Consider the following 25,518-nt stretch of genomic DNA (forward strand, 5'->3'; position numbering starts at 1 on the left):
CATTGTGGTGTCGTGGGTCAAGCTGCTGTCTGCAACGCCAACATCCACTACGAGCACTGATTCGAGGCCCAGCTGCTCCGCTTCGGATCCAGCTCCCTACTAATGTGCCTGGGAAAGCAGCAGAAGAGGGCCCCAGTTCATGTGCCCCTGCCAACCACACGGGAGATCCAGATGGAATTCTAGGCTCCTGGCTCTGCTGTAGCTACTTGGGGAAGGAATGGGAAGATGGAAGTCCTGTCTCTCCCTCTCTGTAACTCTACCCTTTAAATAAGTAAGACATAAGGGCCGGTGCCGTGGCTTAACAGGCTAATCCTCCGCCTTGCGGCACTAGCACACCGGGTTCCATTCCCGGTTGGGGCGCCGGATTCTATCCTGGTTGCCCCTCTTCCAGGCCAGCTCTCTGCTATGGCCCGGGGCAGTGGAGGATGCCCCAAGTGCTTGGGCCCTGCACCCGCATGGGAGACCAGGAGAAGCACCTGGCTCCTGGCTTCGGATCAGCGAGATGCGCTGGCCGCAGCGGCCATTGGAGGGTGAATCAACGGCAAAAAGGAAGATCTTTCTCTCGGTCTCTCTCACTATCCACTCTGCCTGTCAAAAAAATAATAAATAAATAAATAAGACATAAAATCTTAAATTAAAAAAATGGGCTGGCATTGTGCACAGTGGGTAAAGCCACTACCTGCAACACCAGCATTCCATATAGGCACTGGTTCATGTCTCAGCTGCTCCACTTCCAATCCAGCTCCCTGCTAACGAGCCTGGGAAAAGCAGTGGAAGATGGACCCAAGTCCCCAGGGCCCTGCACCCACACCGGAGACCTGAAAGAAGCTCCTGGCTCCTGGGCTTCAGCCTGGCTCAGCCCTGGCCATTGGGACCATCTGGGAATGAACCAGTGGATGGAAGATGTCTGTGACATTCACATAAATAAATAAATCTTTTAAAATATAAATTTCACACCATGCTTTCGCTTTTCACTCAAAGTTTCCTTCCTGCTCATGTTTTCTTGTCCATTTGTCTTGGTCACAGGTGGTGAACCTGAGCAGACAGAATTGTAGTCTGCTGCACCAACACAACCAATGGAACATGCAGGACAGGCCATGTCTGGCCTGGAGCTGTGGGGGATGGGGCCGCTCTGGAACCACACCCCTTTGATGCCAGGATGTAAACCATCAGACCCTTAAAGGAGCACTTGTGAGTTTGGCATCATTGTAGAAACTGTTTACGCGACCTAAATTAACTCACACAGCTATCATCTCGGCCTTTGGGAGCTGCAGGGATCCACCTAACAGTCAAAATCCAGAGAGGCCGGCCAGAAGTTACATTTAAGGAATTGTGGGAGGTCAAACCACTTGGTGAAAACAGGATCTTAGACTTTTTGTGAAAGTACTAATCCATTTAACCTGAACACTTTACCCAAGGCTGTGGCCCAGATCTAATTAGAGTTCTGGGAGTCACTCAAACAGGCAGATCATGTGAGCTCCTTTAAGACCCATTTTTGTTTTCAAGCAATCAAGACCTGATAAGGACAACAAAAAAACGTACTGCTCAATTGAAGGATTAGCATGAGGCATGTGAACCCATGACTTAGGACAATTAAATATATAATGGAACAAAGAGGTAGAGAAGACACAGGACCTAACTGTAACATAATTTCTTCTAACCTCACCCAGCTTAATCTCACACACCCTTCACTTCCACAAACCTTTACAATGTACCTCATCCTCTTTCTCAACCAACCTTACCAAGAATACATGCTTCCTCTACACTTTCTTTCCTACCTACTGTTTCCTTCAATTCATGTCCTAACATAGTCCTCCAATATCTCGAAATTAAGAGGAACATATGTTTAAAAGAACAATTTGTACAGCTGCATTTGATCTTTGTTTCCACAATTATACTTTGCCAAGTGTTGCACACTTCAGCCTACAAATCATGTAAGTACAGAATCAAGACTGTTAATAGCAAATATTGTCATAGAATCACAACTGGATGTCAAAAGACTTATAAAGATGGTCATGAGGGGGCCAGTGCTCTGGCGTAGCTGGTGAAGCAGCCTGCAGTGCCAGCATCCCATGTGGGCACCAGTTTGAGTCCCGGCTGCTCCACTTCCAGTCTGAAGAACAGCGGAGGATGGCCCAAGTCCTTGGGCCCCTGCACCCACGTGGGAGACCTGGAGGAAGCGCCTGGCTTAGCATCGGCCAGCTCCAGTCGTTGCAGCCATTTGGGGAGTGAACCGGCAGATGGAAGACTTTTCTCTCTCTCTTTTTTTTTTTTTAATTCTGTACCTTTCAAATAAATAAATAAATCTAAAAAAAAAAAGAAAGAAAGAAAAAGATGGTCATTGGCATTAGCTTTTTTAAAAAATACAAGGAAATCATCTGTTCATTAATGTCGTGAACATCTACTAATATCTGTCTAATCTAAGTCTTCATTTAGTATTGCATATTGTACAATAAAAGAAAAATTTTACTGAAAAAAAAAAAAAGAAAGAAAGAAAAAGATGGTCATTGGGACCAGCATTACGGCACAGTAAGCTGCTGCTTGTGATGCTGACATCTCATATGAGCGCCAGTCTGAGTCCCGGCTGCTCCATTTCTGATCCAGCTGCCTGGGAAAGCAGAGAAAGATGGCACAAGTACTTGGACCCCTGCCACCCACATGAGAGACCTGGATGAGGTTCCAGGCTCCTGGCTTTGGCCTGGCCCAGCCCCAGCTGTTGTGACCATCTGGGGAGTAAAGCAGCAGATGGAAGATTTCTCTCTCTCCTTCTCTCTCTGTAACTCTGCCTATTTATTTATTTATTTATTGGAAAGACAAAGTTACAGAGAGAGAAGGAGAGAGAGAGATCTTTCACCCATAGGTTCACTTGCCAAATTGCAACTGCTAGGGCTGGGGCTGGGCCAGGCCAAAGCCAGAATCCAGGGGTTTCACATGGGTCTCCCACGTGGATGGCAGGGGCCCAAACACTCAGGCCACCTTCTGTTGCTTTCCCAGGCCATTAGCAGGGAGCTGGATTGGAAATGGAGCAGCCGGGACTGGGACCAGAACCCATATGGGATGTTATGCTACAGCGCTGGTCCCCCTGTACCTCTTTTAAATAAATAAATCTTCTTTAAAAGATCAGCCAGCCACAGTAACAACTCAGCAATCTACACAGACTTTTAGAAAGAACACACAGAGCATTTTGTCCTGTCCGGTGTGGGGACCTATAATGAGTGGCAGCGGCGATGGGCAAGCTCTTTAACAGGCACATATTGTCTACAACCACGGAACACAGGGATCTGAAATAGGCAATCAGAGAAACTCAGAACTTAATAAGCAAGAAAATGTGGACGCTTTGGGACAGGAGGCCCGCCACTGCTAACCTAGGAGGATGCTTAAAGTGCTGGAAAACTTGGCCCAGCAAGCGGTCTTGTTAGTGGTAAAAACAGTTTTGGGAGCAGGCGTTGTGGCACAGTGGGGTAAGGCACCACCTGCAATGTGGGTATTCCATACCAGCACTGGTTCACAACCTGGCTGCTCTGTTTCTAATCCAACACCCTGATAATGTACCTGGAAAAGCAGTATCAGCTGGGCCAAGAGCTTGGACCCCTGCCACCCGCACAGCAGACCCGGATGGAGTTCCAGGCTCCTGGCTTCAGCCTGGCACAGCCCTGGCCATTGAAGCCATTTGGAGAATGAACCAGCACATGGAAGCTCTCTCCCCCTTCTCTCTGCAACTCTGCCTTTCAAACACATTTTCGTTTTCATAGCAGTTTAAGAGAAACCATCGCGACCAGTGCTTGTCAGTGCTGCTTACAAAACGGTGGCAGAGGGAGAGGCCCATGGCATCCTGCAGTAGGGACGTAAGAAGCAAAGCTCTGAGGGCTGGCTGCAACTCGGGGCCTGGACTGCTAGACAGGACATCCCCCACCATGCCGACACAGATGAGGGAGAAGGGGGAGAGGGCAGACCCTGGGCAGGTCAGGCCATCGGGGAGGCCCGAGAGGGCCAGCGTGGGCAGAGTGAACCAGCTGGCCCTGGTCTCTTGAAAGATACTCGTGATGGGACTGGCCGTGGGGCATGGGCAGGTGTGTGTCTGCACAAGTGTGGCCAAGAGACTTTGGCTAAAAGACCGGGGAAAGGCCAGGGTGATGATGATGTGGGAGCAGCAACGTGTTAGTCTAGGGCTGCTGAGCTGGCAGCCTTAAAGAACCCCCGAGTGTAAGTCCATCCTCCTACTGGCCAATCAAAACACCCTCTGTCCTGGGACGCATCTGCTCTGTCCTGAGGAGGTGGCCGCAAGTGCTGTGTGGGTGTCTGCGCATCCTCCACCTCTCCTCTTTGATGGGCATTTCTCCGCGTGGGCCGACCCACGCTCATGTGTGTCCTTGTTCACTTTTCGCGCCTTTTGAATAAGATCTGTTATTAGTTTGCGCACCTTACAAGGGTCTGCACTTAGAATGCTCCTCTGGGTAAGGGACAAGAGCCCGGAATAGAAACCAATACTCCCCAGCCCACATCACCTAGGTTAAAAGCCTCTGGCAAAGAGGCCTTGGCTGCCCCCAGACAAGGCAGGAGAAAGGATTAAAGGTGGCTAGCCACACAATATTCCTCAGGGCAAGGTCGCTCAGGACTTATCACTGCTCTCATTCTCTCCTGGCAGACTAGGACTGGAGTAGGGAGGGGGAGATTCCTCAGGGAGGGGCTGGAACCCACCCAACAAGCTCACTGAACCAGCACAAGGTTGCAAATACATCATTGTTGGCCACTTGCTTCTACATTTTTCCTCATGCTACCCAACAGAAATTCCCCATTTTCTTCAAAAATCCCCATCGTCTTTACCCCTCTAACACATACACATTAATGTCTGTCTAGCTACCTTAACATGACCAACCATCCTACAAAGAAGTCATTCTGATCCATTCTAGATCATTCGTGCTAAGAACCAGGGGGTGGAGGCCAGCATCGTGGCAAAACGGGTTAATGCTGTAACATCAGCATCCCATGGGGGCGGCAGTTTGAGTCTCAGCAACTTCGTTTCTGATCCAGCTTCTTATTAGTGGCCTAGGGAAGCTTAGTAAGATGGCCCAGGTACATGGGGGCCTGAACCCATGTGGGAGACCTGGATGAAGCTCCTGGCTTTGGCCTGACCCAGCCCTGGCTGTTGTGGATATCTGGGGAGTGAACCAGTGGATGGAAGACAGCGCTCGCTCTCTCTCTGCTTCTCCTTCTCTGTAACTCTGCCTTTCAAATCAATAAATGAATCTGAACGAAACAAAACAAAACTAAGGGGTCATGCTTTTAGAAATGCGATTTGCAGGCCCGGCATTGTGGCAAAGCGGGTAAAGCTGCCGCTTACAGTGCTGGCATCCAATATGGGCCCCAGTTTGAGGCCAGACTGCTCCACTTCCGATCCAGGTCTCTGCTATGGCCTGGAAAATAGAAAGTAGAAGATGTCCCAAGTGCTTAGGCCCCTGCATCCATGTGGGAGAACCGGACCCAGCTCCTGGCTTTGGATCACCCCAACTCTGGCCATTCTGGCCATTTGGGGAGTGCACCAGTGAATAGATCTTTCTGCCTCTCTAATTCTGCCTTTCAAATAGCTAAATAACTTTTTTTTTTAAATGTGATTCGCACATTATTGTCACAATGCAAGCAAAGGCTTTGGATTACTTAAAGTATTGATAAAAAATCAAATTTTGGCTAAAATTCCAGTCTTACCCTTTGAGAAATCATTGGGGGGGGGGGGTATGGCACAGTAACTGAGCTGCCCCTTGGGACGCCTGCCTCTTATAACAAAGGGCCTACATTCCAATTCCTGCTAAGCATACCCTGGGAGACACCAGATGATGGCTCAAGTACTTGGGTCCTTCCACCCCCATGGGAGACTCAAATGGAGTTCCTGACTCCTAGCTTTGGCCTGGCCCAGCCCTGCCCTCGCTGTTGCAGGTATCAGGGAAGTGAACCAGTAAATGAGCGCTCTCTATTTGTCTCCCTCTGCCTTTCAAAATCAAATAAATTTAAACATTTTATAAAGACCATTCAGCTTGTTGCCAGAAACGGCTCAGAGGGTCTTGTCTCCGCAGAAGAAGGCATTCAGATGTGAGCAAGCAGTGGTTAAGTGAGGCAGCAGAGTTTAAAGAAGAGGAACAACACCTGATAAGCCAGGTGGCCGTGTCAGGAAAGGACTGAGAGCCCAGTCTGCATCCAGACCAAAGGTTTTACAGAAGTTGGGAATGGCCCACCAATTCGGGGATATCGCGGGCTGGAGGGCTTCCTGGGCACGGAACTCTTAAAATTCCTCCCCAAACTTCCTCAGCACAGTGTTGATGGACCTACCAGCCCTCTTGGTGCAGGCAGGCAAGAGTCCCCCAAGCTGGGCTAGGGAGAAGACCATCCAAGGTTAAGGAACAAGGGTAAGACTTTGGATGGGCAAATGCTGAGCTGCTTCCAAGGCTTGCTTCTACATTTCTTCCTTCATTCAACGCCACAAAAAATAAATTCCCATTTTCTCTGGCCCCTCTTACACACAGACTAATGTCTACCTAGCTACCTGAGAGAGAGGGAAACTTCTATCCAAGGGCTCATTCTCCAAATGCCCACAACCTCCAGAGCTGGGCCAGGCTAAGGCCAGGAGCCACAGCCAGGAACCCCATCCAGATCTCTCACATGGAACCCAAATAAGTGAGCCGTCATCTGCTGCCTCCAGGGTGCACATCAGCAGGAAGCCGCCTGGAAGCAGAGGCGACGCTCAACCCCAGGCTCTCCACTATGGGACACAGGAGTCCCAAGTGACAACCGCTGCTCCAAACACACGCCCTGTCCAACATTTATTTTATACATTTTATATGAAAGGCACAGTTACAGAGAGAGAGGTCTTCCATCTGCTGGTTCACTCCCCTAATGGCCTCAATGGCTGGCCGGAGCTCCGCCAACCCAAAGCCAGGAGCTTCTTCGAGGTCTCCCATGTGGGTGCAGGGGCCCAAGGACTCGGGCCATCCTCTGCTGTTTTAGCAGGGAGCTGTCAGAAGCATTTTTTTTTTTTAGTTTGTTCTAAATCATTTTTAAAAACTGTACCTGAGGTGTTTTATTATAAAAAGTTGGTACCCATATACCCATGCTAACATGAACTGAAAATTCATGTAGTTACTTCATGTTTTAGCTTGACCTTTAGTAAATCTTTAGCTTCCCTGATTTTGGCTGCTATATTAGGAGATCCTCCCTTGTCTGGTGATTTAAAAGCATAATTCCTCGAGGTGCATCTCTTATTTTTCCTTTGTTGGCAGTAGGGCTTACACCTGGTATTAATGCTGCTCGTTTTGTCGTTTTGGGTTCAAACCCCCCTCTGTGTTCGCCGCCACTGAAGGCCGATTTCGGTAGACTTTGAAGACCTGGCTCCATACGCTTCATAGCTTGCAACACATAACGGCCTGCAAATCGTGCAGCAGCAATGGTCAATCCGACCGCTACTGTACTGGCCACGGCTTGGGCTCAGCTCCCCTGCCTGCACCGGGAGCACCGTACATCCCAGTCTGGGGGCCGCGGCCACCAACCAGACGCCATTACCCCAAAAATGAGGAGCCGCCAGCTACACTCACAAACAGCCCAAGCACAGGCTTCCCGTGGAATCCAGAAGCATTTTTACATGGGGGACAACTGTGGCCACACCCCGCCCTCTGGGGTCTCCAGCGTGGACCTCCTGAGGGAGAAGGGGCCTCTGGCAGTGCTGGTCGCCTTCTGGGCTTTCCTGTGCTCTGGCCTGCTGGCCGGCTCTGCGCTGCCTGCCTCTTTGATGCTGCTCCATGTTGGATCTTGTCCACACCATCTGACACTTGCAAAGTAGCTTGCTACCCTGAGTGGGTGGGTGAGTGGGCACCCCTAGGCCTGCCCACTGCAGCATCGGGGTGGGGGAGGGGGCCGCGTGTCCCAGCCCCTGGTTGAGCTGCCGTCACTCACCTTCACCAGGTGCCCTCTAGTCACCTCCCCAGGTGAAGCTCCTGTTTCATTCCTCTGAACACATGGCCATCACCTGTAGAGCTGTCCTGATTCCCTGGTGATGGCCCCAGCTAATAACCGGGGAGCCTGGCCTTCACCCCCATCATAGTCTGTAAAATGGTCCTAGTAACGCCCCACGCCTTCCACCTGGAGTGAGATCAAAAGGGCCCCATGCAGGCCAAGCTGCTTTCCCAAGGCTGTGGTTGAGTGCCTGGAGGCAAACTGGGCCCCCTCTCCACCAAGGGTGTGTCAGCTCAGGAGGGGCTGCAGTTCTCAGATTGGAAACCTGCCCCAGGTGCCCGGCCCTGGCAGTTCTAAGCATTGCTCGGCCAGGGGCTGCAAAGGCTGTTTACTTAGGGCCCAGCGGTGCCTCCAAGTTCAGGATTGCTACCCATTTTACCCACATGGTTTGAATTTCTGCCAGTATGAGACACATGCACGTCAGACCAGAGACGGCCTTTTTTAAGGGGGCAACGTTGGGCTGGGAGGGCTGCTGACTTATTCCCCGAAACTCAGCGTTTTTAGCAGCCCCATCCACACCCATGGGTGCGAAGAATCCCAAAGGCGGGCTAATCCCATCTGGTCGCCCTAACCCTTTCAACCCAAGCGTTTATAAACGCGCTGCCCTCCACCTACTCCATCACTTCTGGACAACTTTTGGACAACTTTGCTTCCCGAGCTCCGAGATCCCACAGCAGCAGCAAGATGAGCGGCACAGAGGCTGGAAGACGGCCGCGGCTCACCCACTCCGGAGAGGCCGGGACGGCGGGCTCGGGGTCCAGCTCGTCGGACTGCTGGAGAGCGGGCGAGAGCAACATGCTGGAGAAGACGGAGCGGCTGGTCACCGTGAACGCCGTCTACCGCTGGCCGCTGCGGGTCGTGAGAGAACACTACCTGCGGCCCTGCGTGCCCTGCAGCAGCGCGCTGTGCTCCCAGCCCGAGCGCTGCCGCAACGGTCAGAGACGCTGCGGGGCCGGGCGGGCGGGCGGCGCCGGGAGGCCGCGCGGGGCGGGCGGCGGGAGAGGCGCGGCCGCGGCTCCGAGGCGGGAGCGGCGCGGGCTCGGGCGCTCCGGACCGCTCGGCGCTGCGAGCCAGGCGCGCGCTCGTCGGCCGGGGCTCTGGGCGGGCGGCGCGGGCCTGCGGCGGCCAGGGCCGGAGCGGCCAGCCCCGCGCACGGGCTGAGGCGGCCTGCGGGCTCCGGCGCGGGCCGGGGCGCGGCAGAGGCTGGCGCCGCCCACTCGGCTGTGGGGGGAGGCCGCCTCCCGGCCGGGCGCGCGTGCCGGGCAGCTGGTGTGGAGCCGTGCGAGCCAGACCTTCCCCTCCGGGGCTCTCCGCGGCGACGCCGGGTGGCCGCCCCGCAGGGCACGGGGGGCGCAGCCGGGGCCCCTCCACGCAGCTCGGGCCAGGGCGGACAGCGCTGCGCGGCTCGTGGCTTGCACCGGGCAGCCCGCCCTGCCGGCCCTGGGCTTCCCTCCGAGCTGAGCTTGCGGGGCGTCCGCAGGTGTGCACGCTCGGACGTGGACAGCCGCCCACCCCGCGGAGCCCACATTTCTGGCAGCTTCGAGACACGATGAAGCGGCCCAGTGCGGCTGACCCCGGGCCTGTCCCGTTATCTACACAGTTCTCGGAAGTTGTCTTGCCCCTGGGGAGGGGCGAGGGTTCAATGCTCTGCTCTCTTGTGCTTTGTGTTTCAGTGGGCAAACTCTTACCTGCGGGGGTGACCCATTACATGGTCCCAGACAGCTCCGTTTTCCATTACTTTGACATCTTGGAAATGCCCGAATTGAAGGGAGTCATTTGGTTGCAGACGGTGACTGACGCTCTGCGTTCGGAAAGAGGGTGGAGGTATGTTTGTATTGTGTGGAAATGAGAAGGATCCTTAAGATAATGGTCAGTTTGTTAAAAATATGCATTAGCTGGATTGTTTACAGGCTTTGCCAGATAGAATATTTTAAAATGAGTGTGAAGTTGACTTTATTCAGACACAAAGATATAGATATTTTCTCATATCCAGGTTTAAATGCTGCTCCAGGCGTCATATTTCTGCTACTAAAATCAATGTGCTGTTATAGTCCCATTGCTAACACTGCGAGCCTTTTCAACCTGTTTTCTAAAATATTTTTAATATTAAGGATTGCTTTCGAAGCCAATTCCTCTGTCATTCAAAGGCAAAGCATGGGTATTTAAATGTCTTTTCTCTTGAACATTTCCAAATGAGTGAACTTGATGAAAAAGGATTGGTTTTTCCACTGCTTAGTCCTGTCTCCCTTATACTGATTGTGAAAACCAGGGAGGAGCAGTTAGGAAAGCGGCTTCCAGGTGACACCCTGGGCTTAGCACATAGTAAGCACCTCTTGAGCTCCTGTTCCGAGGCCTTGGGGCACACAGTCTTAGTCCCTCTTACTACAAACCTGTTGACTTCCAGGGATGAGATAAGAGGAGCAAGGTTGGGGCAGGTGTTTGCTGCTTGGGATGTTCTCACATATCAGAGTGCTTGGTTTGAGTCTGGCTCCTGCTGATTTGAGCCCTGGGAGGCTGCAGGAGGGGGCCCCTGCACCCGGATGGGAGATCCAGCTGAAACTTCTTTGGCCTGAGCAAGGCCTGGCCATTTTGACCATTTAGGGAGTAAACTGGTAGATGACAGATCATTTTGTCTCCTGCCTTTTTAAAAAAGACGTGGCATGTGATTGGGCCCGAATACAATTTTTTTGTCCTCCGCCGTCTGAAGCTATTGCTGGGTTCTGGGGAGACCTGTTCAAGGTGCTGGGACGCTCCTAACCTGCCATGCATGCAGGTTATTGAGCTCCATCAAGCACACTGATCTGACTAGAAAATACAGCTAGGGTGGCTGCACTCTTCAGTTACAACCGAGAGCCCACACCTGTCGCCCACAGAGGGACTTGCTGTTTCCTGCTTGTCCTGTTACTGTGCCAGGCCATTTATTAATCTGTTTTGCCTGGCTGATAGGTAGCTGATGCAAGAAGCCTGCATGTATGGGAGTGAACCTGTTTTGGTTTTTGTTGTGTGTTTTGCTAAGTGTCCGGCAGGGTGGTGGTGGCTCTGTGGTACCCGGGTAAGCTTTGATGCATCAGTTTCCGGAGGGCTGAACTTGAGATGCCTGGGGTCTAACGGGAAGGTGTGAAGCCAAAGCATGGCTGGGCTCTGAAGATGTCAGGTACCCACCAAGCACTAACTGCCTTCACCTGCTCTGTACTAAGATGTCTTTATTTGAAAGTGACAGAGCTGGAGCTCCATGTCTCCCACAGGGGTGGAAGGCACCCAGGGACTTGAGCCATCACTTGGCTTCCTCCCAAGCCGCATAAGCAGGGAACTGGATTGGGGCAGAACAGTCGGGTCTTGAAGCAGCTCTCAAAGATGGACATGTACCACAGCACTAACCCCTTGATCCCTTTAAAATAGGCAGATGTTTTCTGTGATACTATATAACCTTAACGATTAAAAAGCACCTTCTTAGAAACTGGCCCTGTGAGACTTCATCATTGATTTATGGCACAGGCCAGTGTGGCTGGGATTCTCTCTCCTTTCCTAGGGCTGCCAGCAAGAAGTAAATTGTTAATGCTTCCCAAGGTACAAAAATACAAGTGGCTATACTCTGCTGGAAGGGACAGGTGGAGCTGGGCAGAAAAATCATACAAAAGCTACCACCCGGCTTGTGCTGTAAAAGACCTCGGCGAGGGTTGGCAAGATGGAGATGCGTGCCTGCTGTGCGCTGACTTGTCTCCCCCGTGTCACAGGTACTATAACAAGCTGCGGAGCCTCCTCAAGGACCCGAGCCACGAGTGTGTACTCTTCGCAAACGAGTACCATGCTTCATGCTACCACTCTTGGGGAAAGCAAATGTTGAAGAAAGATTGGGCGAAAAGGTATGGTCATCTGCTGTGGTTTTCATGTGGGCATCTCTTGCTGCCTCATTGGAAGCTGATCTAAAACAGACCAGGAGTTTTTTAGGGGAACCATGATACTAAAAGCACGTGATGTTGGTAGTTTAGATATGTCATTTGAATATGTAATTGAAATATTTTAGAAATCGGGATGAGGAAGATCTACCGAAGTCATCCCCGGTGCAGAGGCATTGGGCTCGCTGCTCCCAAAAGCTGGGACATTCCTAAGCGGTGTGGACTCTGTCTAGTGGCCCCTCATCAAGGTGAGCCCAGGGTACAGGTGCTAGGCACACCAAAAAAAAAAAAAAAAAAAAAAAAAAAAAACCTTACCGTATAGAACATGTCATCTTTTCCTTGCACGACTGATCTGCTCTAGCTCTTAAACACGTCCGTTCTGCAAAGGCACCTAGGAATGGATCCATCCTGGGTGCTGTTGCAGCCCCAGGTTTTCTCAGGGGACAAGACCTGAGAGGAAAAAGCATTTCTCTCAACAGGGACCCCTGAGTACCACAGAAGTGCTTATCCACGTTGGGCTCTCTTGTGCTTACAACCCAGTCTTGGAAGCACAGCCTGGGTCTGAGAACTGTGTTCAAGTTCAAGTACTTTGCAGCCGATTTCTGGGCATTTTAGATGGTTCCGTTTCAGACTGCATCCTGGTCTTCAGCTGTTTTCAGCCTTGTCTTGTTAGCCAAAGATTCACCTGTAAATCTTGTGGGCTTCCCCAGGCATCGTGTGGGGTGCTGTGTGCGAGCCCTCCAGTTAAAAGGTGCTAAAATATGACAGACAGGGTGCTCAAGGAAGAAATGCAAATTCTGGTTCCTCTGTGTGTGTCTCAGAACCCGGGGCTTATCAATAATAGAAGCCCAAAGCTTTCTGGGATGAGGAGTGCACGAATGGTCTCAAGAGACCAGAGGACGGCAGATCGGTGAAATTCTGGCAGTGTGAGGGCTCCTGTGTGCTTTGTTCCAGGATTATCTACGCCGCGGCTTTGTGGTATTATAAGCACTGCGGGGAGAAGATGCCCATCGTCATCGTGGCAGACGAAGATTCCATAAAGAGATTCAAAGTGAAGAGCGAAGGAGTATCTGTCATGACGTTCAAGGTATTTCCGGCTGTGGTGTACATGGCTGTGTGTTCACTTCCAGTGTTGCTCCTCGGAGTCTAGATCCCTTTGGCAACCAAGAAAAGAGAAAGTAGAGCTTGAAGCAGTTCCATCCTGCTAGGTAGAAACTTAATGAGACGCTCCGATCGCTGTGGATTTACAGAAACCCTAGCTGGACTCTGAATTGTAGGTTCTCTGAGGGTTCCCAGGAGCATGTATTCCTAAAGATTTGCCAATGGGATTTTCGTGGCCTTGCTCTAAAGAAGTGTTCTGGCATGCCAGAGAGTTCCAGGGTGCTGGATATGAATAGCAGTGTCACTGGTGTTTTCTGTGGCAGTATATCATGTCTTGTCCTGCAGAGGACAGTCGAGTCAAAAGTATTCCATTTCCTTGCTTTTTGTGAGAATTAGTTTTCTTTGTAGTCCAGCAGTCTAGAACACTTCTCATTGTGTGTAGCATCTCCAGCTGTGCCCCCCTCAAGGTGAGTGAGAGCAGGAAAACAGAGTTGAGTTTGGATGAAAGGGAAGGCCAGCATCTTTGGAGATGGAGAAGCACTGAGACAAGCTGGCCCATAATGACAAGTTTGGTGCTGATAAGCGGCCGGTGACCATAGCATGGAGGCACTGAAGTGAGCATAGACAAAACTTCTGAAAGGACCAAAGGAAGAACAGCAGTTACCACAGGATCCGGAAATGAATGGGGGAAATGCTGGTGTTGACACTGAGGACAACCTATTTGCTGTTCAATTCCAATACAGACGTGAGCTAAGACTCCAGGAGAGGGCCAAGCCACCACTTGCAGGGCTGGCATCCCACATGGAAATGCCTGGCTGCTCTTCATGGCTCTTGGATTCGGCCTGGCCCTGCCCTGGCTGTGGTCATTTGGGAAGTGAACCAGAGGATGCAAGATCTCGGCGTGCTCCTGTCACCCTGCCTTTCCAATCTTTTTCATTATTAGACAGGTGGAGTTAGAGGGAGACCGGTCTTCCTTCCGTTGGTTCACCCCCCAAATGGCCGCTATGGCCAGCGCTGCACCGATCCGAAGCCAGGAGCCAGGTGCTTCCCCCTGGTCTCCCATGCGCAGGTGCCCAGTCACTTGGGCCATCCTCCACTGCACTCCCGGGTCACAGCAGAGAGCTGGACTGGAAGAGAAGCACCGGACTAGAACCTGGCACCCATAGGGGATGCTGGCGCTGCAGGCGGAGGATTAACAAAGTGAGCCACGGTGCCGGCCCCTCAATCTTTAACACAGCATATAAAGAGGAGCTTTTGCCTCTGCCTTCTCTGTAGGCCATTGTGTGTAGCCATGAGGTCCATACAAAGTGCAATCGGAAAGACTTCAAGGTGCCAAGTCCGGGTCCCTACCCCCTGGGCACCTTCAAGGTGCCAAGTCCTGGTCCCTACCCCCTGGGCTTCCTCTGAGTCTCGGGCTTTAACAGGAAGGGAGAAAACCACTCGGTGGCAGCAGGAGGCTCAGGAGGGGACTGCTGTTGTCATTCCTCACCATGCAGACGGCAGTGCCAGCCGGGGCTTGGATAGTGCCACCACATAGTTCTGTTCTGATCCTGTTTCTCCATGCCTTTGTACGACACAGGAGTATTTGAAAAAGTTCTATTCGGATCTGGAGGCTGCCCACAGCTCCTGTGACTTCACTGATGAAGCCCTGTATGAAGAAAAGCTGGAGCGCTTGGAAGCCTCAGGACTTAATTACAACCACTATCTCCCCCCGGACGTTCTAGAAGCTGGGCTACAGTCTGGCCGCTACGTGGAGGTGAGGGCTGCCATGAAGAGGCAACAGCTGTTTCCTTCCCCTCCTGGCGGCCTGAGGCTGCAAACCAGATGGGAACAGGCAAGCCAGGACAGTGGACGTGCACACAGCCTTGGGCCCGTGTCCCTCGATGTTGGCTGTCCAGTTGGCGGCCACTCTGGAATGATGCCGTTCCGTTGTGTGGTGTCCTGAGCCTCAAGACCAGAGACCGAAGCAGTTTTGTACATGTCTCCTGTCACTGGCTTCGAGATAAGATTTGTTCAGGGCTCCTGACCACGTGGATAGGTGTTAGTGACGACTGTTGTTCATAGCACTTGGAAGGAAAATGGGCAGAAAAACTGTTGACCACATTGATTTTTTTTCTGGTTTTAGGGAATATTGTGTGTGAATAGACAAACAAAAGCGGAAGCATTTGTCCGCGTGCAGGACACAGAGCAGAGTGAAGAAGGTACAGTATATAAGCCTCACCTACATTTCCACCTGACTTGATAGCACACAACAAGGAAGCAAAGGTGTTACTGACACCCCAATCTCATGGTAGCAGTGAGGGGGTGTGGAGAAGGGTTCCCTACATTGTCACTTCATTTTTATAAACTTAAGGTCTCAGAACCAGTAAGCTGAGCTTGGATCCAAGGCTCTGTGGCTGTGGTTTAAAAACATTGCTCTGTCCTGCCTCAGTGTGGTCTGTCGGCTCCCCGAGCTTTCGAAAGGAATGCAAATGGGGGAGAAAGCCAGGTAAATGAGCTGTCCTGAGATGGAGTGTAGTTCTTGGTTCATACTGACCTCTGGGTGGAGAAAGGAAAAGCCTGGATAGGGCATGAGCAGGAATGGGTGGGAAGAGGAGCAAGAGGGACAGGAGGCGGCCCTGGGGAGAGCGTGTGCACAGGGCCTCCAGCCCCAGCCTGCAGAAGCACACAAGTGTGGCTCTGCCTTCGGAGGGCAAGGCGGTGAACAGGAGGACTCGGGCCTCCCTGGAGCGGAAGCCCCCTTGACGTCGTGATTTCTCTGCTGCCCCAAACACTAGATTATGAAATCCTAATCAACGGGATGAATCCCCGGAACCGCGCGCTCCACGGAGACCGGGTAGCCGTGAAGCTGTTCCCTGAATCCCTCTGGAAGAGGAGAATGGCCACAGGTCGCGAGGCCGGCGAGTATATGCCCACAGGTGAGCCAGCGGATGCCACCCTGGCATCCAGCCTTCTTCCAGAATTGGGTATTTCTCAGCAATCCAGGAATAGGGCAATTTCATTGGAAGTGGCAGACCAGTTGTGATGTATGGACATCCTGCAGAATGGCTGCATCGAGGTAACCAGCATGGGACACATGGTTACCGCTTTTCCCAAACAAGTTCTCATTGCATTCCAGCCTGTGCTCTGTCATTATTCAAAGCAGCTGCCACCTCCAGCCCTTTTGCATACCACACCGCAATACCTGGGGTCAATATAGGCTCAGATTCCAGCTCCCTTCTAATACTTGGGAGGCAGTGGTGATGGCCCAGGTAGGGTTCCTGTAACCCGCATAGGAGACCTGGAGTGAGATGCTGGCTCCTTGATGTAGCCTCTAGCCTTGTTCCTAGCCTTGTGGGTATTTAGGGAGTGAACTCGCAGGTGGATGTGAACTCATTCTCTCTGCCTCTCAATAGAATAAGCATATTTAAATAGGTAATTGATTATTTTGCAATGAAAAGTAATAGTTCTTGTATGCCAAGAACTCATCAAGGTCTCTTACAGGGGTTGCAGGGGCCCAAACACTTGGGTCATCCTCTGCTGCTTTTCCTGGACCGTTAGCAGGGAGCTGAATCAGCAGCCAGGGCATGAACAGGCAACCACGTGGGATGCCTGCTTGGCAGGCCGTGGCTTCACCCAGCTATACCACAGTGCTGGCCCCAACAAGTTTATTTCCTTAATAAGACAAGGGTGAGAATGATTTGATTTTCCAAGATACTGAAACCCAAAATCAATGAGGTAATGGCAAAAGAAAAAGCAGGATTCCAAATGTCACCTCCGAACCCATAGAAAAAAGCTACCAAAAGATTATCCATGTTAAAAAAAAAAAAAATCGGGCATCTCTAGAAAGTCTACATGTTTAAAATGGCTAAGAAGGCAAATCTTCAAAGATTCCCTTGAATTAAGTGCTTGGAAAAATGGGACAGGGACAGTTAGATGACAGCTAGCTGGCTAACCCTTGTGATTTGTTTTCCACAGGACATGTGGTGGGTATTACTCAGAAACACAAGCGCGATTATATAGTAACCTTTCCATCAAAGGAGGATATACAGTATTACAGCAGGAAAACGAAGAAATACGTTGCTGTGCCATGGGACTGTAGGATCCCCAGAATTCAAATTCACAGGAAACAGGCTGAAAAGTACCAGGTAAAGGACACTGCACCATGGCTGCCCTGCTTCTGTCGTGGCCAGCTTTTGGATCAGTGCCAGAAAGCACTGTTAATTGCTTTGCAAATAAATTGTGGGTGGCATCTGGCATTCCAAGGTGCTGTTAAATCCTAAATACATAGGTGCCATCTATTACGTGGTCTAAGGCTAACAACTGAAGGCTTGAGCACGTCCTAGAAAGCGCTCTGTAGGACAGCCAGAGAGAATACATTGTCCTGCTGACCAATGGAGAAGCTTCCAACAGCTGCACTTGGCCAACACGAACGCGCTTTCTTCCAGCAAGCAAGGTAGAAATACAAGCCCTGTGCCTCGTAGGGATGATGTAGAAGCTCTTCAAAGAATCGATTATCCGTGAAGGAATATAGGTGGGAGGGAAGACATGTTGTCGCCAAGAGACTAGGCACTGTCCAGCATCACCTGCCTCCAGCTATGCAGCCCACTAGCCTGGTCATTGTCCCTCGGACACCCTAAGCCTTGTGACAGGCTCCCAGGGGCCTGTTTCAACGGCTTGCTGAAACTGCTAGACAGTGAGGGTCCTGTTGACACTGATGCCCCAACCCAAAAGGACATGAAACTCGAAGTACCTCCTACAATCTGAGACCTAGGTTCCGGAACTTACCCTGAACCCTGCACCATTGGGTTCCCGGCTTGTGTTGCAAGTGTGAGCCAGCTGGCTGTTCACAGGTGGCACATTCCAGCCTCCTTATTTGATGCCGAAGAAAGGCCTCCCACTGCAAAAGCACTGGGCCAGGCCATTCCATACCACCTGGCAAGTCCCAGAATCAAACACGCCAGCCTGCAGACTGGCCACCCTCTATAGAACTGTCTCTAACCTCTCGTTAGCGAATGCTTTCAATAACCCACGGAACCCTGGAGGCGAGGCTAATGCTTTATGTACCTTCTCCTGCAGTGTTGCAAAGCAGTCGTCCACATTGATTCCTGGGACCTGGGTTCGAGGTATCCGGACGGACACGTCGTCGGGACACTGGGAACAAGTAGAGACCTGGAAGGGGAAATGAAGTCTCTGCTCGTGGAGCACGACATCTCCGAGCGGCCCTTCTCTGAAGCCCAGGTCAGATTCCCGGAGGCCTCTGGTCTAATGGCAGACACGTTATGCACACAGGGAAAGATCTCTAGACTCCAGCGACTCGCTGGGAAGCCACAGAAAACCCTCAACCAGACCCAAGTCAGTTTCCAGTGGAGCTCTCAAGTCTGTAGATCCTACAGCTATGTTTCAAAGTGGCAGGTCGGTGTCTCCTGGTCAGGATAGGTCCATCCGGCAAGTCGAGGAGAGCTGGTTGTATCCCCAGCAGAGCTCCGTCTCTACCCATCATTCAACCCCAGCAACAGGGAGCAGAGTCCAGGATGCCTGTACGTCTGAGCCTTAGGTCTGAGAGCAATGCTTGTGACGCAGCTTTCCTAGACTTTCCAGAAGACGGAAAGCCCACAAACACAACACATTGGCTTTTCCATCACTTCCACGTCATTAGAAACAGATAATAGCTATTCTCTTGAATGTGCTATTGGCTGATAGGTTTCTTTTGCTTAATTATTACATATTGGCAGAGCCTATGTGGTTTTAACAGTTAATGGTAAACTACTGTATATTGATGTGCCCCTGTGTGCTCAGCCATTTGGCTGTTTGCCTGTTATTTCTATTCAGTATTATAAAAAAGCTACTTCACATATACAGCAACATTACTTTTTTGATGTGGTCAATCCTTCCCGTGGTAATCTCACGTTAAGGATTACCTTTTCCAAGTCAAAGGGGACATTGAAGTAGCTTTGTTACTTGTTGGCAGACTGTTTCCCAGCTTGCACCACCATTAGGAGTATGAGCGTTTTGGCAGAACCAGAGCTATCCTCGTCAAATATTTGAGAATGCTTTACGTCGTCAAATGTTCATGTTTTACAGTAGTTCCTGGCCATTATTTTGTTGACTTGTCTGGCAGCTCTTGGAGAAAATGATTCCATAAAGTGGGTTTAGAGGTCACAGGATGAGAATTCTCTCTTCCCTGTTGGCCTCAACTCACTGCACTGCAAGCTGATGGTCAAGACAGGGACAGGGAGAGAAAGGACCATACTTGTTGGTCCTGTTTTAATCATCCCTGGCATCTTTTTATTAAAGATTTATTATTTGAAAGTCAGTTACACAGAGAAGAGAGGCAGAGAGAGCGAGGTCTTCCATCCGATGGTTCACTCCCCAGACAGCCACAACGGCTGGAGCTGTGCCGATCCAAAGCCAGGAGTCAGGAACTTTTTCCGGGTCTCCCACGTGGGTCCAGGGGCCCAAGGACTGTCAGAGCAGAGCAGAGAGCTGGATAGGAAGAGAGCAGCTAAGACGCGTATGGGATGCCGGCACTTCAGGCCAGGGCGTGAACCTGCTGCGCCACAGTGCCAGCCCCCCTGGCATCATTTTTTAATATATGCAATGCCTTAGATGTTGTCCCCCATGGTTGGACCAGAACAGGCCAAAGACATTGAAACGTGGATCATTGTGGAAAGGGGTACATGCGCTCTTAGAATTTGCCACTCGTGTTGGCTCCAGTCCTCTTAGAAGGCTGGTGGGAGGTCTCCCGTCAAACCCCCAGGGCCTCCAGGGCAGGAGGCACAGCACCTGACCCATCGGAGGCCAGCACAGGATGACGCAGAATGGAACTGAGCCCCTGAGGGTCAGAGGAGGCAAATGGCTGAGAAGGTGGCCTCTCTTGCAGATGGGCGAGTTGCCGGTGAACACCCCAGAGGAGCCTTGGAGCGTGGACCCCGAAGAACAAGACCGCAGAGATCTAAGGCAAACGAATCTCGTGTTCACAATTGACCCAAGAGGGTGTGAGGATGTGGACGATGCGCTGTCCGTGCGCACTCTGAGCAGCGGCAACCTGGAGCTGGGCGTTCACATAGCAGATGTAACCCACTTTGTGAAGCCGAAATCTTGCCTGGATAACGAAGCTAGGGCTAGGTAAGGCCGTGTGCAAGCCTTGGAATGCCTGCGACTTTCAGATGAATCTGTTGGTGCCCTGCTGATGGTTTCATCCAGGAACCCCCACCCCACACACCCACACACCAACTAGAGTTCAGTGACTGGCTCAGCTTGCCTTTCCTGTCTCCCACAAACGGGTCACGGGCTAAGTTGTCACATAGGAATGTGTTATTTGATGTCACGCATGGGGTCATCACACTCCAATTTGGCTTCCACGAGCAAGATTGATGTCAGTTTGCCTTCCCGGAAGAATGTGCCCCGAGCAGTGTCAGAGCAAAGTGGGTCCATGGGGATCGTTTTAGCACTTGATGAAGAGGCAAACAGCCTCGGATTCTGGGCAGTGATTTCTGGCTGTCTCCTCCCTGTGGGACCCTGCAGCCCGCGGGCCTATGTCTGCTGACAGTCTCACTGCCTATGTGTTTCCAGGGCCACAACGTACTACCTGCCCGACCGGCGCTATGACATGCTGCCCTCCGTCCTTAGCTCCAATTTGTGCTCTTTGCTGCGCGGCGTTGACAGGTGAGCTCACGACTGTAGCCCTTGGTTCTACTGTGCTCTCCTCCCCAGCCACCCTGTGCTGGTCTGTGCCCGACCCGAACGCCTGATCTTGTTCCCCTAGCCTCCCTGTCCCTCCTCACCGCTTGCCTCTGCTCTCCCTCTATCTGTACCTCTATCTGTATTTTGAAGATTTAGTTGAAAGGCAGAGTTAGACGGTGAATGGCAGGGGCCCAAGCACTTGGGCCAGGATCTGCTACTTTGCTAAGCTCATTAGCAGGAAGCTGCATCAAAAGCGGAGCAGCCAGGACTTTAATCTTTCTAGAGACAATACTGCACACACATGATCTCCTTTCTTACACACCTAGCGTTTTTTTAAATGGAGCAGTTCATGTGTCTTGGAGAGAATTCCACATTAAGAACTGGAAAGTCAGGTATTTGCCCGTTGTCCTATTACAAGCAAAGCTGCGCTGAATTTTGCATGTTCAGAAGGACAGGGGGGAATCTCAGGAGGTGGGATCTGAGCTGGAGCCCATGCGTCAGTGTGAATAGGATCGAATTGCCTTCAGGGATCACAGCAGGCACATGCTCACCAGCAGTGCAGGATGCCTCATTTCCCATAGGCTTGCACACAATACCTTGTCTGCTTCTCTCTGCCAACTTGATAGAAGGGTTGGAACTACATCCTTGACACTGCCACATGGTACTTTCACCCACTGTGCCACAGCACTGGCCCTGGCACTTGGGTCAACATCCAACACCAGTCCTGGCTGCTCCACTTCCATTCCACCTTCCTGCTAAGGAGCCTGGGGATGCAGCAGAAGATGGCCACTGCCACCCGTGGTGGAGACCTGATGGGATTTCCTAGCCCCTGGCTTTACGCCTGCCCCAGTTGTGGTTATTGTGGGCATCTGGCATGAACCAGTGTCAGGGCGGTATGCCTCATATTTCTGTCTAGTTGGAGCAGAAACCTGTAGAAATGTCATTTCAGTCAAATCACATTGAAGGTTCAGTTCTCTTGCTGCAAGGGGTGAAGATGTGGATAGTGACATTGTTGATGTTACTGCTTTTGTAGATACGCTATGAGTGTCATCTGGGAACTGCATAGGACCACCTACGAGATTAAGAGTGTGTGGTATGGAAGGTCAATTATCCATTCCACATACCAACTCTCCTACGAAGCAGCTCAGGAGCTCCTCGATGGGAACTTGGGCATCACAAATGACATGAAGGAATTCCAAGATATGGACAAAAAGGAGAAAGAAGACAGGCTGCAGGAACTCACATGGGCGATTGAAAAGTTGGCAGACATAGCCAGCCACTTCCGGGCACAGCGAGGTCTCGATGGTGCCTTAGATCTGGACGGCATTGAAATCGGTGTGCTGTTCGATGACGAGAGGAACATTCTCGACCTCGTCCCCCGGCAGCAACGTACAGTCCATCGGATGGTGGCGGAGTGTATGATACTCGCCAACCACTGGGTGGCCAGGAAAATCTACGAAAGCTTCCCCAGGCAGGCCCTGCTGCGCCGGCACCCGCCTCCACGCCAGAACCTCTTCTCGGAGCTCAAGCAGAGCGCCCAGGCCGGAGGGTTCTACATTGATACGAGGTAGGAGCGCCAGGCTGGGCTGCACAGTCACTAGCTAGCAGGCAGAGCTACAAGGGTTCTTCACCCGTGGGTTCCCTCCCCAGGTGGGCCTTGATCCAAAGCCAGGAGCTTATCTGGGTCTCCCACATGGGGGTAGGGACCAAAGAACTATCTGCCAGTGCTTTCCCCAGGCCATGAGCAGGGAGCTGGATCACAAGCCGTCTGGGATGCCAGTATCAAGTGGAGGCGTAGCCTGTTGGGCCTCAATGCCTGTTCCCAGACCTACTTAACAAACTCGGGATTCTTTGTGCATCTTAGGAGGTGTTGTGCTGGGGCAATAATTCGATAAAAAATTTAGAAGGCAGAGTTAGAGAGGCAGAGGCAGAGAGGTCTTCCCCCTGCTGGTTCATTCCCCAATTGGTGGCAATGGCTGGAGCTGAGCCAATCAAGAGCTTTCTCTGGGTCTGCCTCATGGATGGCATCCTCCACTGCTTTCCCAGGCCACAGCGGAGAGCTGGATCAGAAGCAGAGCAGCCAGGACTCGAACCAGCACCCGTGTGGGGTGCCAGCCGCAGCAGGGACAACCTTAACTCGGGGGACACTCAAGTGTAGCATTACTTCTGGAGCTCTAGGCTGCTGTAGTAGAAGAGAAGAGCTGCTTCTGAGATGTGGTCGTGAATGAAACACGTTTCCCTGCTGGCAGAGGAAGTTACTTAGAGGGGACGGGAGGCTTTTCCGAACGCATTGCCTTGTCCGTGCCTGGAGTAAAACCGGGCTCCTCTGTTCTGTCAGCTCTAACAGGTCCCTGGCGCTTTCCCTGGATAACGCGCACGACGTTTCGGACCCAATAGTCAACAAGCTGCTGCGGAACATGGCGACGCTGGCCATGTCCAACGCACTCTACTTCTCGACAGGCTCCTGCAGGGAGCACGAGTTCCACCATTATGGTGAGTGACAAAGGGTCCTGGGCTGCCATAGCCTGGAGCAAGTTGTTTCCAAATCTGATCTTCAATCGTTTGGTTTCTCTTCACAGCACTTGGACTGGACAAATATACTCACTTTACCTCACCAATAAGGAGATATGCCGATATCATAGTCCATCGATTACTGAGTGCAGCTATCGCAAGAGACAAACCGGAAACGGAGCTGAATTTGTTAAGTGAACGAAGTCTCGAAGAGCTGTGTGATCATATCAACGAACGACACAGGGTAGGAGGTTTTTAAATTCTTAGCCATTGCCTCTTGGTGAGCTGTGCTGGGTACTCAACTTTAGTGCCATGGTAGTCCAGCAAAGGATCACGTGAGTCCAGAAGGATCTGACCCATGCTCCCAATCCATTCACAAATGTAAGAGGGGAAAGTTGCATGGACTTGGACTTCACCCTAAATTACACGTCCTCAAGGTAGGAAGGTTCACATCACACAGACAGGAAGACCTCACCACTGAGGTTCTGGACAGCGCGAACGAGAGGATACAGCACTGCTGTTGGACCATGCTCTGTAAAATCCGCATGGTTGTTCCTGCACAGCCCATCCCAGCAGGAAAGGTTAGAGAAGCTTCTCGCGGAAGAACTCGAGTTTTAGACTTGGCATGATGATGGGGCCTGGAGAAGTTCCTGGAAATGGCCTTCCCAGGTCTAGAGGTGCGCAGACAGAACACCGGCAACGATCCTGGGTGTTCCCAGGACAGCAGAGAGCAGTGGCTGTGGGAATCGCTCTCTGCTGTAACCTTGTGGAGGGGATCTCTGACCAGGCCCTGGGCCTGTGGCTTCTTACAGGCTGCGAAACTGTGCCAAAGGCAGGCAACGGAACTCTTCCAGTGCCGTTTCTTCCGAGACAAAGATGCAGACCGAGACGAGCGCTGCGTCGCCGACGGGATCATCTATGGCTTCCGGGACACCGCTGTGCAGCTCTACATCCCAAGGTATGTCCCATCTGCTGCAGTAGGGAGTAAGAAAGCCTGCCTCAGCTGCAGAGAGCACGCACAGCACATCAGACGAGATTAGTAAACCACTGCTTCTGGAGGTTCCCTACACATATTGTAAGGATGCCTAAATAGAAAGGCAAAGTGGGAGATGGGAGAACAGTGCACCTTCTAACTCAGTGAGTTATCTGAAAGATGGCGGATGCGAAGTAGATCCTCCATCGACTCATTCCCACCCAAAATGGCCACAGTTGGCCAGGATCTTGGAACGCCGCTTGATGTATGGAGCAGTAGTCATCATTCACCTCCTCCCCAGGCACATCAGCAGGGAAGTGGAATACCTGGGACTCGAACCAGCACATCCAATATGGGATGCAGGCAAACACTTGTTTTGCCTTTTTTTTTTTTTTTTTTTTTGGCAGGCAGAGTGGACAGTGAGAGACAGGTCTTCCTTTGCTGTTGGTTCACCCTCCAATGGCGCCGCAGCCAGCCCGCTGTGGCTGGTGCACCGCGCTGATCCGAAGGCAGGAGCCAGGTGCTTCCCCTGGTCTCCCATGCGGGTGCAGGGCCCAAGCACTTGGGCCATCCTCCACTGCACCCCCGGGCCATAGCAGAGAGCCGGCCTGGAAGAGGGGCAACCGGGACAGAATCCGGCACCCTGACCGAGACTAGAACCCGGTGTGCCGGTGCCGCAAAGCGGAGGATTAGCCTGTTGAGGCACAGCGCCGGCCTGTTTTGCTTTCACTACAAAAGGAACACTGTGTAGATAAGTGTAAAATCTGCTGTAAAAAACTACTGTCTTATCTGTCAATGATTCAGGTATGGGATTAAAGGAAGCGCACAGCTGAAAACCAAAGATGGCTGTGTCCTCCATTTGGGGCCCAATGGTGAAAACCTTGGCAGCTGGGCCCCAGGAGCACCCAGGCGATGGTACAAGAGGACAGACCGTGTCACATCCAGCGGGCAAGGCTTCGCTTTCCGCATGTTCGAGCACGTTACGGTAAGGCTGTGCGGGTGCCTTGTGTGTGTCCTTTCCAATGCAAAGTAGAGAATGCAATTCGGGAATACATCTCTCCTCTTCCTGTGACAGGTGAAAATATCTGCACAAGTTCCACCGTATCATCCCAATCACCTACACCTGGAAATCATAAGCAAGAAAGCCTCCGTGGACCCAGAGGCAAGGCATACTCCCCAAAGCTCCCCATCACCCACGAGAGAGTTAGTGGGGGGAAACACTCAGTGTGCCGAAGACGGCAAAGAAAATCTCCCTGAGGAATACCGGCAGTTTCGGCAGACAGAGGGAGAGAGCCTCTACACTCTCCTGGAAGAGATGAAGAATTGAGCGATCCAGGACCTTTCGAGCCATCTTGGAATTCTATGAAACTTTCA

The 25,518-nt window shown here is 51.7% G+C and overlaps 1 pseudogene; it reads left to right on the top strand.

The window, feature by feature from the left end:
- The first annotated feature begins 8,793 nt into the window (after window positions 1–8,793).
- LOC133770594 (DIS3-like exonuclease 1) lies at window positions 8,794–25,510 on the top strand (annotated as a pseudogene).
- Window positions 25,511–25,518: the final 8 nt, after the last annotated feature.

This window comes from Lepus europaeus, chromosome 11 (genome assembly GCF_033115175.1).
Source record: "Lepus europaeus isolate LE1 chromosome 11, mLepTim1.pri, whole genome shotgun sequence".
NCBI lineage: Eukaryota > Metazoa > Chordata > Mammalia > Lagomorpha > Leporidae > Lepus > Lepus europaeus.